Here is an 11,462-nt window from a genome sequence, read left to right as displayed (position 1 = left end):
ACCGCTTCATACGTATGCTCCCAGACACTTTTTGATTTGTGCAACTGGTAGTGAGATTGTGAACATATACACGGAAAAAAAAAATCTACTGGAAAAGCAGTTATTTAAACAATTAGCAGCATAGAGGAGATTAAGGATAGCTCTTCTAAAACCCTTTAGTTGCATTCCTTATTCTCTATAGTCCCCATGCATTCCCTCTCTTTGCTGATCTGAAATTCCTAGCCCTGCTGGCAATTGTCTTTGTGTACTGTTTTTGCTGAAATTGCAAGACACTTTGTCAAAAGGTTTTTGAAGGATGACACTTTCTCTCAGATCTGAAGGAACAGCTAGATCATTCCCTCCCACATCCTCCATGCACTTGCTACAGAAGATCTGTGTGGTGTTTATGATGATCTATTTCAGAATTCTTTAACATTGGACACTCTGGCCTCATAGTCTGACAACTGATTGATAAGTCTTCTTTTGTGGGTTGAGAATGACTGACCTTTTCCTCCGGGATTTCCATTATAGGCTAGCCCTGTGTCCTCTTTCTTGGCCAAGTGCCATGGGAAAGACAGCTTGCAAAGACAGCTCAAAGAATGATGTATGAATTAAAAAAAAAAAAGAAAAGAAAAAAAAAAGAGGAAGAAGAAAGCTTTGAAAATCATTCAGCATGACTGTGCAGAGATAGTTTAATATACATGAGTCTTTTTATCATGTAAGAATTCTTTCTCACATCTCTGTGTTGACTCTGAATGTAAAGATGAGCATTGCTTTAAATAGGTTTCCCTGGACATGTCTGATCTCTAGGAACTCTTTAAAAACAATTATCCACTGGGATCAATCTCCAAACAAAATCCATCACACTCAAGGCATGGATTTCCAACTTCACAAGCCATTAGTTAAGCTGGAAGAAGAAACTGCAGAAACTTAGGGTTTCCCTAAGCTCTTAAGTTATACAATCTTGTCAATGCATCAGAGGCCAGTGAGACCATTACTCGGGAATGGTTAATGGGAGGACGATAGGAAGGAAGAGTCAGCTGCTCAACATGTGGGAAAGTCACGCATGATCCCTGAGAAACTTCTTAGATTCCCTCTTATTTAATGAGGTTCTTTTCCTTCACCAGTTACTGCAGAGGTATGGATTCATGAAACAGCTGGTAGCTTATAGAGCTCCATTACCTGACTCATATCGATATCACACTCACCCATAGCTGTGCAAAAGTCAAACTCTGAAACTCTGAGCTTCCAGAAAGGTTAGATAAAAAGAAAAAACAAAACAAAACAAAACAACCAAGCAAGCAAACAAAAAACTACTGCAATAGCTTGGGGCAGGGGGAATAATGAAAATAACACGGCAAAACTTGATGATCCAAAATATTCAGTCCAACTTCTGTACAAAAGAGGTGACTACAGTTATCCAGACCTAAATTTTTCGTGCTAGACAAGGGGTCCTATAGCATTTGTTACATATCTAGTCATTAAATACTTTCCATGAACAGCAATTTCTCAGAATCCTTTGATGTTAAGGACCCCTAAAAACATTGTATAAATGGGAATTAGGAATTTAAACATGTAGACACTTTTTCAATCTCTGTTTGCAGGTTTCTGTTACTGGATTTTTTGCATGGATTTCTGTTGGGTTTATCCTAGACTTGCTATATTTATATTAGGTAGAAGTATTTCATTAGTTCTATGGCTTAGGACCTGTCACAACAAGGGAGAACAGAGGGAGGTCTGGGAAAGCATTGGGATACCCATTGCCTTGGAGTATTGCTCAGAAATCTGTCAGCATATATTTTGTCAAATGTTCAAAGAAGATGGGCACAGATTGAAGGAGACTTTTTTCTCTCTTACACATTAACCAAATACTTCCCCAGACACAGGAAGATGATCATCATACTATTCCTGATGAAACTCAGGTAAACACAGTGCCCACATTGCTTACAAGTTCAAGCATTTAGGGAAGTCTGCAGAATGGAGACCTGAATCTAGAAACATTAATGTGTGCTTATTACTATAAAGTCCAAACATAACACCATTCAGAGATCAAGTCATCTATTGGGAGGTGTGTTTACTATCTGTTGGCCATGATTAGCAGACCAGAAAACTTGTCATTGCCATAAAGACCTTTGTGATACTACGAAGAGGAATCATAAAAAATGAAACACCCTGCAGTGTCATTGCCACAACCCATACTGGGTTCAGTTGTAGGGTGGTCAGACTTTTATGTGAGATCAGTAAATTCTGGGACCTGCCAAAATAACTCACTCATGCAAAGCTCTGCTGAATGTGCTACTGCCTTCAAGCAATCCTAGAAGATTTGCCGAGGAAGAATTTTATAGGTTGGATATAATAATACTAAATCCTATGATGTGGGCCGAAAAAAAAAAGAAAATTCAGCCATATCAGAATTTGAATTTGAACTTTACACATAGATGGATCACCTGGTGCTGAACATGATCACCTGTAGAAACATTTAACTCTTCTTTTACCTCATATGATTTCAGGTGGAAATGAGTATATTTAAATCTAGATTTAAATTTTTACCAAGTTTAAGGATTAGATGTGTTTCCTAGAAGGGTCATGACACGGCACAGATCTGAACTACCTAGAAGTAGTACTCAGCTGTAGATTTTTTAAAAATATATCAAATCCAGCTATTTCAGTTGTCAGAGCACCAAGCTCAGAATCACAGGCATTTGTTTGAAATCTAGTCAGTATTAGCAACCAAAGTGAACAACAGAGATATAATCTAATACATTTTCTTTCTTCTATAATTCTTTTTGAAATTAGAGGTAACTTCATGAGTTAGAGGTCTTTATGAGCTGAGTTTTGGATTTCTAGAGGGAGAGAATAAGTAATTTCACTGAACAATCAATAACCACTGCAACAAAAGCAAAATTACAACAGTGGACGGGAAAGAGTGGGGCGAGGGGTGCTTTAAGTCTTGAACTCTTTTATGTTGGCTTTTTCCATGCAGAGACATTGACATCTCATATTTTTTATAGTGTTTGCCAACATCATTTTAAACCAAGACACTGCTTCATCTGACTGGCCTAGGAAGTGAGACTAGTGCTGTTTCCAACAGGACTGAAAACAGTATCAGACTTTCAAGAGGGGTAGTATGCTGTGCCAAGGAGTTTATCCAACTGGTAAGAGGGTATTGTCCACAGAGGAAGAAAGAAACCAGTATTCTTTGGTAAAGGACCCAAGTATACCTGACGAGCAGGGGCACCTTTCTCCAGCATCAAAGGCAATGGTGCAGCACGAAATTCAAGCATCTGAGAATCTAATGGCTGAAAATTAAAATAAGCTGTCAGTCTGCTAAAAAAGATTTTTAATTCAAAATAAATCAGACTAACAATTTACAGATGTTTGGAAAGAAAATGTTTAAGTTACTCACTTTCAGAGCCTGAGCCCTCCCTACCTTCAGTATTCTGCTTGCATTTCAATGGTTGTGGTGGCTTTCTCCCACTGCCTGCTCTCTCTTTATGCACAGCACAAACCTCATCAGTCGGCAGGTCTCATACTCACCCTTGACCTTAAAATCACATCATTTCTATTATCTTCAGAGTTAAGCAGCGGAGATCAGGAGAGAAACTGAAGAGTTGATTATTCCTTAACAGAAAGAATTTATGAAGCCAGAATATATACATATATATGAATATATGTCAAACAAAGAAAAAGTCATATTTGGAAAATAGCGATTTGGTCAAAATGTGAAAATCTTAAGCAGCAAAATAGAGCCTTAGAGAAAGGAGTAGAGGACACATCTCTTCTGGGATTTATGCCAGCACTTTCTAAAAGCACATGTAAGAAGACCACCTGTGCTGACAAGCCAGAAAAGGAACCTCAAATAAAATCCTTTAAGCTCCCATCTCAGTTCAATCCTTCCAGCTCAGAGACAAGTGGCATGACAGGAGGATAGGAGGAAAACAGGTCAGCACCCATCACTATGCTACTGGCTTTGCCTCTCCGTCCTCTGTCCAGCCAAACCTTAGGTGATGAAGGACATGGCTACCATCTGTTTTATCTACCAGTATTTCTTAAAATATACTGTCCAGTTTACACCTTTTCTGCTGCCCAGCTAGGTCTTTCTTTACTTTTTTCCTCCATGATCAGAATTTATGGGAATTTTTTCAGTATTGAACATTTTAATTTTTAAAAAAACTTATTATAATAATAAATTTAGCTCCCTAGTGCATCCAACTTCCTCACTGAAACTGGAAAACTAAATTTCTCTTTCTTTTTAGATGGTTATTTTCTATTTTGAAGTTTTCACTCAAGAAAAGAAGGGTCAAGAAATGCACCTTCCTAAAAATTCTACTCCTGAATGTGTCAGGGGTGGGAGATAAAGTCCCAATAACTTAATATGAGCATGCATTATATTTTTAAAAGTGGATGAGAATATAAAAGCTGAGAAAATTTAAAGTTTTTACTAAGCATTTTGCCTCTCTGATTAAAAAAATTATGTATTAGTACCTTTACGCTAGTGTTGGTCTAGTAAAAATTTTTCTTCCCCTCGTTCTGTAACCTGGGAAAAGACCAAGAAGGGAAGGAGGGTCTTTCATACAACCAGTTCATCCTGGAGGATATGAATGCAGCTGGTTGTGTCAAGGCACTGGAAGAAACATTGCTCACATGACTGAGGCTTGGTGCACTGGCTTGTCCCCAGTGAACATATCACTGTGGGTCTTTCTTCAAAAATGAACTCTGGAGCCTAAATCACTCTTGAAACATGTTCAAAATTACCCTGGATGCATTTTAGAACATCAACAGTAAAATTGCAGAGAAAACTTTTCCAAATCAATCTCTTATGCATTTGTGCCACCTAGTGAACAAAACCAAGTTGAAATGCTTTTGTGAGAGAGAAGACAGATTTGACATTCCCAAAAATGCTTGCAAACTGGCTCTCAGGAGTGCTTTGGTGTTTCACTGGGTTACTGCCTTTGTCCATCACTGGTGGACTGCCAGTTTCAAACCCTAGGACTGCAAATGAATGTGAACTGGCAAACCAGAGACACCAAAAGATTTTTTGTGTCATAGGAAAAAAATCAAATAGCTGGATCTTACTCTCATCCTCTCACAATCCCATAAGTGACATTAGCAGTAAGTGTGTGCAACAGAGTAATGAGCAACTCAGACTTATTCTGTGTTCAGGTATATAGAGTGTAACAACCAAATTTAAACAACCAGTGTCTGCTGTTTTGCAAGGGGAACCTTAATATTACTCAAATTAATATCCACTTGGACTGTAAAAACCGTACTGGTATTATCCTGGGACACAGTTTCCTATATAGTCATTGCTATTTTGGGACCGTAATACATTATGAAGACATAGCATTATTCATAGTAATAGCAGCCTTGAGGCCCCAGCCAAAAATAGAGAAACTTGAGCGTAGCTATGATTTACAGCTTAATCCAATAAGAGGGGAAAAAAGGAGAAATCCTCATTTTACAGATGAGAGTGATGAAGTTACTAAGTCGGGCAGAGCATGTTTATGCTGTGTATTTTAGGCCAAATCCAGGGCCTGGTGACAATAGTGAGTTAGTGTCTGAGTGTATACGGTGTATAGATGCATGCCTATAAGGTTCCCTTGTCTCTGGCATGATGCTCCTGCATGGCTTCCAGGACTGCTCAGACCAGGAGCTTTCAAGGATTCAAAATCCACATAAACCTCCTAAAATGTCAGTTGATTTTGGTTTAGTTGGTGTAATGTAAAGCTGTGGGCCTTGTTTCCAGATTCCAGGCCAAAATCCCTAACCAAGTGTTGTTTCGGTATTTTGCTTTGAGCCAGTGTGAATATTAAACGACAGCAATCAGATCCTGTGAAAGATGGTGGGTTTGTTTATCAGTATTTCCAATGTAGCAACTATCTTAGCACTAACTTTCCTCCCACAGTAATAAACTCACTTGCACATTAAGCAACAGGTCCACAAGCTATGAAACAGTGCCATCTAGTGCATAATGGAGGATAGAATAAACAAGCTTTCTTCCCAAGGGAAAACGTCCTGAAGGTAACTGCAGAACACATAGTTAGCACAAAATTTCTGATTTCAATTGCCTGTAAAATTTAGGTCTGGAATATACAAATTAATTTCTATCTGTTCAATGTTTGAGCTCTTTCATTTAAGTCTTATGCAGAGAAAACATTTTCCTTACAACAAATTCATAGCCACCCCAAAATTAGGTATATATTTATCACAGCAGTATCAGTTTCACAGCCCGTGTATTGAATTCTACTAACAAAGAGTAAAGCAATCAAGGAAGAATCACTAGTGGGTCTCAAGTAATGAGACTGGTTATGATTGCTCATTAAAACCTTCTGATAAGGCATTTAAAAGATCTAAACATACAAATTTACAAACCACTGTTTTGCTTCTGAGAGCAACACTGTAATTAATTCAGAAAGCCTAAAGATGCCGGTTATAGCACAGAAGACTGTAAAAATAAAAACTTCCAAAGCAGCATCAGATGATCTTCAGCACACCTGCAAGCAAGCCCATACTGGAGAAGCCAGTGGATCATTTCCCCAAATTCTCCACATCTCTACCATGATAGTACACAGTGCTATGCAAGGAAAATGAGACGGTCTACTCTAAGAGTTTAATTTATAGGATTACGCTGCATTGCAAAATAAAACCACTCTTTACATTGGACAATAGCCAAGTTCCTGCTCGAGGTACGATACATTGCAGCGCGTGACAGTCACCGAAAAGGGATGTATGTCCACATCCCCGTAGCCCCATCACAGAATGGTCATTCTTCCTTAGCACCCATAGGAAGCTTTCTTCATCTTCCTGCTCCTGGATCTCCCCCAGATTCTTCAGGACATTGTTTACCACTGTGACTTAAAAGGTGTGCATGCCCCATAAGGAAGTACAACCTGTCTGTAAGGGATAAAATACCAAGTTTGCCATTGCAATCCTCTTTTAAAAGCTGTATTATTTTTGGACCCAAATATACATTAATATCTTCAGCCACACTTGTCTGAGCAGTGATTTCAGCAATTTTCACATAGTGTATTTCAGAAGTATTACTATGCAAGAAATGTACAGGCTGTTACACTGATAATTCAATAGGCAGATGTCTTCCTCTGAACCTGCAGTGATCCAGCTTATCCACGTCAGCGGGAAGCACCCTGGTACCACTGGAAGTCTCTGCCACTGCACAAGGTGCACAGTCATGACTGTTTGCCCTGATTTAAGGATTCTGGGGCTGTTTCAGCTAGACCAGAAATGTCAGCTCAGGTGTCTTGGATTAAGTCCAGGTATATAATTGCATTCTTCCTGTCTACATTTCCCTTTTGCTTTTTGTTGGATAAACTATTCCTCATGCTGCAGCTTAAATTGTGTTTTGCTGCTCTGTATGCTAAAAAGTTGCCATATTCCACCCCAAACTTGGCTGTATTTAAAGGATGGATTAACTGTTCTTTATGTATGCAGTTTGGAACTGAAGTGCATGGCCTATTGTGTGTTTTAGGATCATTGTTATTTAAAATAGTGGTTTACCACTGGTATCTTCCCCTTCTACTCAAGTCTTGAAAAGTATATGAAAAATAGACCACTGCAGAGAGTGGGTTAACATCCACAATTAACCAAAAATCAGTATTTGGTTAGAGTCTGATTGTTGCGACATTTTTCTGGAGGGGGCTGGGAGGGAAATGGCCTCTTCAGAATTAAGGAAAAAATAATCCACTTACATCATAGAAAGCTGGAATCACATCAAAGGCTGTGAAAGCTCAGAAATTGGCAGCTTGAAATCCGCTAAGAACTGAAATGAATTTATACCTTTTTTTAATAAAGCTGGAACAATGATTCAAACAACTTAATCCCTTAGCAATTTCACAACCTTTTGTTACTCTTCAGAAGTCCCTCTCTTGTCATGGTGTGTCAAATCACCCATTTAAATCTTTTGCATATTTGAGACCAAATTCTGCTCTCCTGAGTGTTTGATGCTGTTGAATTCAATAGCACTGCAGATGTGCTTGGGAGAGCTGCAGAGCTTGGCCTCTGGCCTTGACACAGAGGGAATGCCAAAGTGGGGCAGCGCAGCCTGAGGACAGCACACAACTCTGTTCTCTGCATATCTGTGTTCTACTGCAGCCCTTGAGAGAAAGTCAATAAGCCTTCGTTTTTAAAATGGGAGTAACACCAACCTGCTTCCCAGGAGAGCTGAAAAGCTTGAGCACGCCATGTTACAAAGCCTGTTTGGTACCAATGTGCAAAAACAGGCTCACTGGCCTCCTTTTTGAATTAAGTGCCTATATACACACATGATCTCTTCAGCCTGAAATTGTCAGTAGAGCATCGTGTAGATGCAGGATGACTGATGTAGCATCTAAGTTCCTATCTAAAGTGTAGGGCATGGTCTTCTTGGTGCCAGAATAGACCCTCTGCTGGACCTGTGGTGCAAAAAATGCTCATGCCAAGCTCCAGGTAGTGAAAGGGCACTAAGGCACATGCCTAGGGCCCCTTCAAACCAAGAGGGGTATGAGTCTCAGCACAGAGCAGTGAATAAACCAGATGTGATCCTAGTCTATTCCCCCTTTTGAAGGTACCTCAGTGCATAGCCAAAAAGGTAAAATGCATGAAGGAAAGAAGTAAAAGGAGCCCAATACTGCAGTTAGGCATTTGAGGTGCTCAGCTGCAACGAGAGTGACCTTTTAGGGGCCGGTTGGGTGTTGCATTAGCCACTGGAGATAAAGAAAGCAAATAACTGAGGAAGCAGTGGGATCAGCAGCCCTAAATTACCCCCTTCAGATCAGTAGCTTGACCACTGCTTTAGGTGCTGGTTTCAAGCTGTTAACTGTAACCCTGATGCAGCCAGACCAGCTCCTGCTGGCGCCAGTGTGATTTCTGGAGCAAACACCACTCTTTCCCTGAAATCATGAGATGAAGCTTTACACACACAAGCACACACATGCCTGTGTTAGTTTTCTGCAATGTTAATCCTGTTTGATCCCTGCACATTCTAGGTATAAAGTTACTTTTGCACATTTACTCTGTTGACAGCAATCTTTACCAACCAGCAGTCCTCTGTTATCTCCCTGCAAGAGCTCAGGACTCCTGTACTGCAAAAACAACCCCTTTGAACGAGAGCTGGCTCTTCTGCAGAGCTGCCAGTATTGGGAAGGCAATGTACTGAAGAAGCTCCCAGCGTACCTCAAAAACTCAGGTAGTAGGAGCAGAGCTTTCGTAGTGCTTCTTGGTTGCTTTAATCTCCTTCCTTAAGACTTTGTGATCTTTCACCTGTCCTTGTCTGTGAAAGAAAAGCATTTGTTCCTCATATGTTTATTCTGTCTGGTAGGAAGCATACAGCTCTGGCAAGCTCTATGTATATTCAGGCAGACTGCATCACTTTGGGAGCCAGGAAGAGGGACAGAGAACACCCCAAGCAGCTCTTCTAGAGCCAGGTGAGACACAGATCTTTCATGGCTTCCAATTTGGACTATTCCTGAAAGCCAAGATGTCCAGTTCCATACACTGAGCATCATGACAGTACATGGAGGGAGGTAAACCTCTGTGGAAGGCCATGGCCCCTAGAAACCTCATCTGCTACTGATGAACATCTTGAAAGATGATGAAATAGATTAAAAACTTGCCAAGATCTCACAAGATCCCTTACTAATGCATTTCCTTCTTGTTTAAATATTTAGTGGAGCAAGGGCTAGAACCTGGTTCTCCCAGATGCTCTCCATTGGAGAGCATTAGTCTCCAGGCAGTTTGGTCATTCTCACCCAGGAAGCACTTAAGGAAAACTTTAATGGGTAAAATTTTGGTTTATTTCTACAAACACTTAAAAGCAATAGACCATGTTAGTGAATCAGGGCTTAGCCTCCCTCCAGTTTTAAACTCAAGGTCCTAGTCCGGTTGACAGTCATATTTAAATGACAGTGACTGCCCAGTAGCAATGTCAAGTGAGGGTGCTTTACAAGCACGATAATTACAGCAGTTAATTATTTGCACAGTGTCATAGGTGTGCATAGCAATACATCGTTTAGACAAGTCCCTACCCCAAGGACCTTACTGTCTAATCTGGACGGACACACTACAAATAATTAAAGAATGACCCATGGAAGTAAGAGCTGAAGCGAGTCTGCGTTCATAATAGCGTTCGTCTGCTATTATGACTGTGAGACATGCTGACCCCTCTGACTAGCTCGTGTTGTTGCAGGATTTGTTTTCCAAATACGTGGCAGGCACAGCAGCTCTGGAGCCGCAGCAGGACGGGGCAGCGGCTCCGCTCCGTTCCTGAGGCTCTGCCGCCCTCCCGCGGCCGCTCCCGCTCGGCCCGCTGGCCTCGGCAGACGCTGCAGCCCACCCTCCTCTGCGAATGTCATCTCGTACTGGTGTGCATGTGGCGTCCTGCAATCCCCAGTATCATTACTCTGCCAGCTGAGGTACCCCTCAGCCTCTTGTGTGTCTCAGAAAATGAAAAATTTTCCATCCAGAAAGCATAATTTACTGCCTTTTCCTTCAGAGCATAGGTGATTACAGAATCATAGAATCACGGAATATCCTTAGTTGGAAGGAATCCACAAGCACCATCGAAGTCCAGCTCCTGGCCCTGCACAGAACAGCCCCAACAATCACGCCATGTGCCAAACGCTTCTTGAACTCTGTCAGGCTTGGTGCTCTGACCCCTTCCCTGGGGAGCCTGTTCTAGTGCTCAATCACTCTCTGGATGAAGAACCTTTTCCTAACACCTAATCTAAACTGCCCCTGACACAGCTTCATGCTATTTTCTTCGGTCCTGCTGCTGGTACCCAGATCAGGAAAAAATCCGATACAGAAGTTGAAGGCCATGGTACTGTGTGGTCAATAACACATATCCATAAAGGGACAAGCTAACGCCCACAGCAGAACTATGAATTTCTAGAGCTCTTATCTACATTACAATTCAGGCTTACATGAAACATTTAAAATAAAATAAACAACATTCAAATAAAATAAACAGCATTCCCAACCCAAAGAAAGGAGGGTTAGCTTTTGAGGAAACTCAAAAGTAAGTTCTCCACTGACTAGTAATTTTCCAATTTCTAAACAAATCCTTTTTTTCTAAGAATAATAATCCATCGTCATTGTTGTTATTGTTATTATATTTTATTGGGGGGTTTTCATTTATTTATTTACATTCCAGGCCTCCCTAATGTCTCCCGTTTCCACTGGAGACTACAAATAGAAGTACCCTCCTGCAGAGGAGGAAGGTGAGTCCTGCACCAGCAGGATCCAGTCTGGATCCTGAATAAGGTAGAAGAGAAATTTTACAGCCTTGGTGCACTCACACCTGAAAGGCTCTTTCAAATGCACATATCTATTCTTGTGCAAGCTGAACAAGAATTCCCTCCTTTGACATGGGTACCCTCTTTTGATTACGTACTATGATTATGTGCCATGATTAGTTACAAATGCCAGCAACATCTTCTGGATTTCAAAGAGCTAACTCTGAAAAGCAGAAAAGCTGCATGAGCGAAGAA

At 40.7% G+C, this 11,462-nt stretch overlaps 1 long non-coding RNA gene across 1 annotated transcript; it reads right to left on the bottom strand.

The window, feature by feature from the left end:
• Positions 1-6,580: 6,580 nt before the first annotated feature.
• LOC113994820 lies at positions 6,581-9,224 on the bottom strand. The gene is made up of 3 exons (XR_003543217.2): positions 9,148-9,224; positions 7,686-7,756; positions 6,581-6,873 (listed from the first exon to the last, which is right to left on the bottom strand). It is a non-coding gene; the product is annotated as an uncharacterized LOC113994820 (long non-coding RNA).
• Positions 9,225-11,462: the final 2,238 nt, after the last annotated feature.

This window comes from Pipra filicauda, unplaced genomic scaffold (genome assembly GCF_003945595.2).
Source record: "Pipra filicauda isolate LSUMZ 115617 unplaced genomic scaffold, ASM394559v2 scaffold147_size4022426_pilon, whole genome shotgun sequence".
Taxonomy (NCBI): Eukaryota; Metazoa; Chordata; class Aves; order Passeriformes; family Pipridae; genus Pipra; species Pipra filicauda.
Note: the sequence above shows the minus strand (reverse complement) of the source record. Positions and strands in the feature narration are given on the sequence as shown.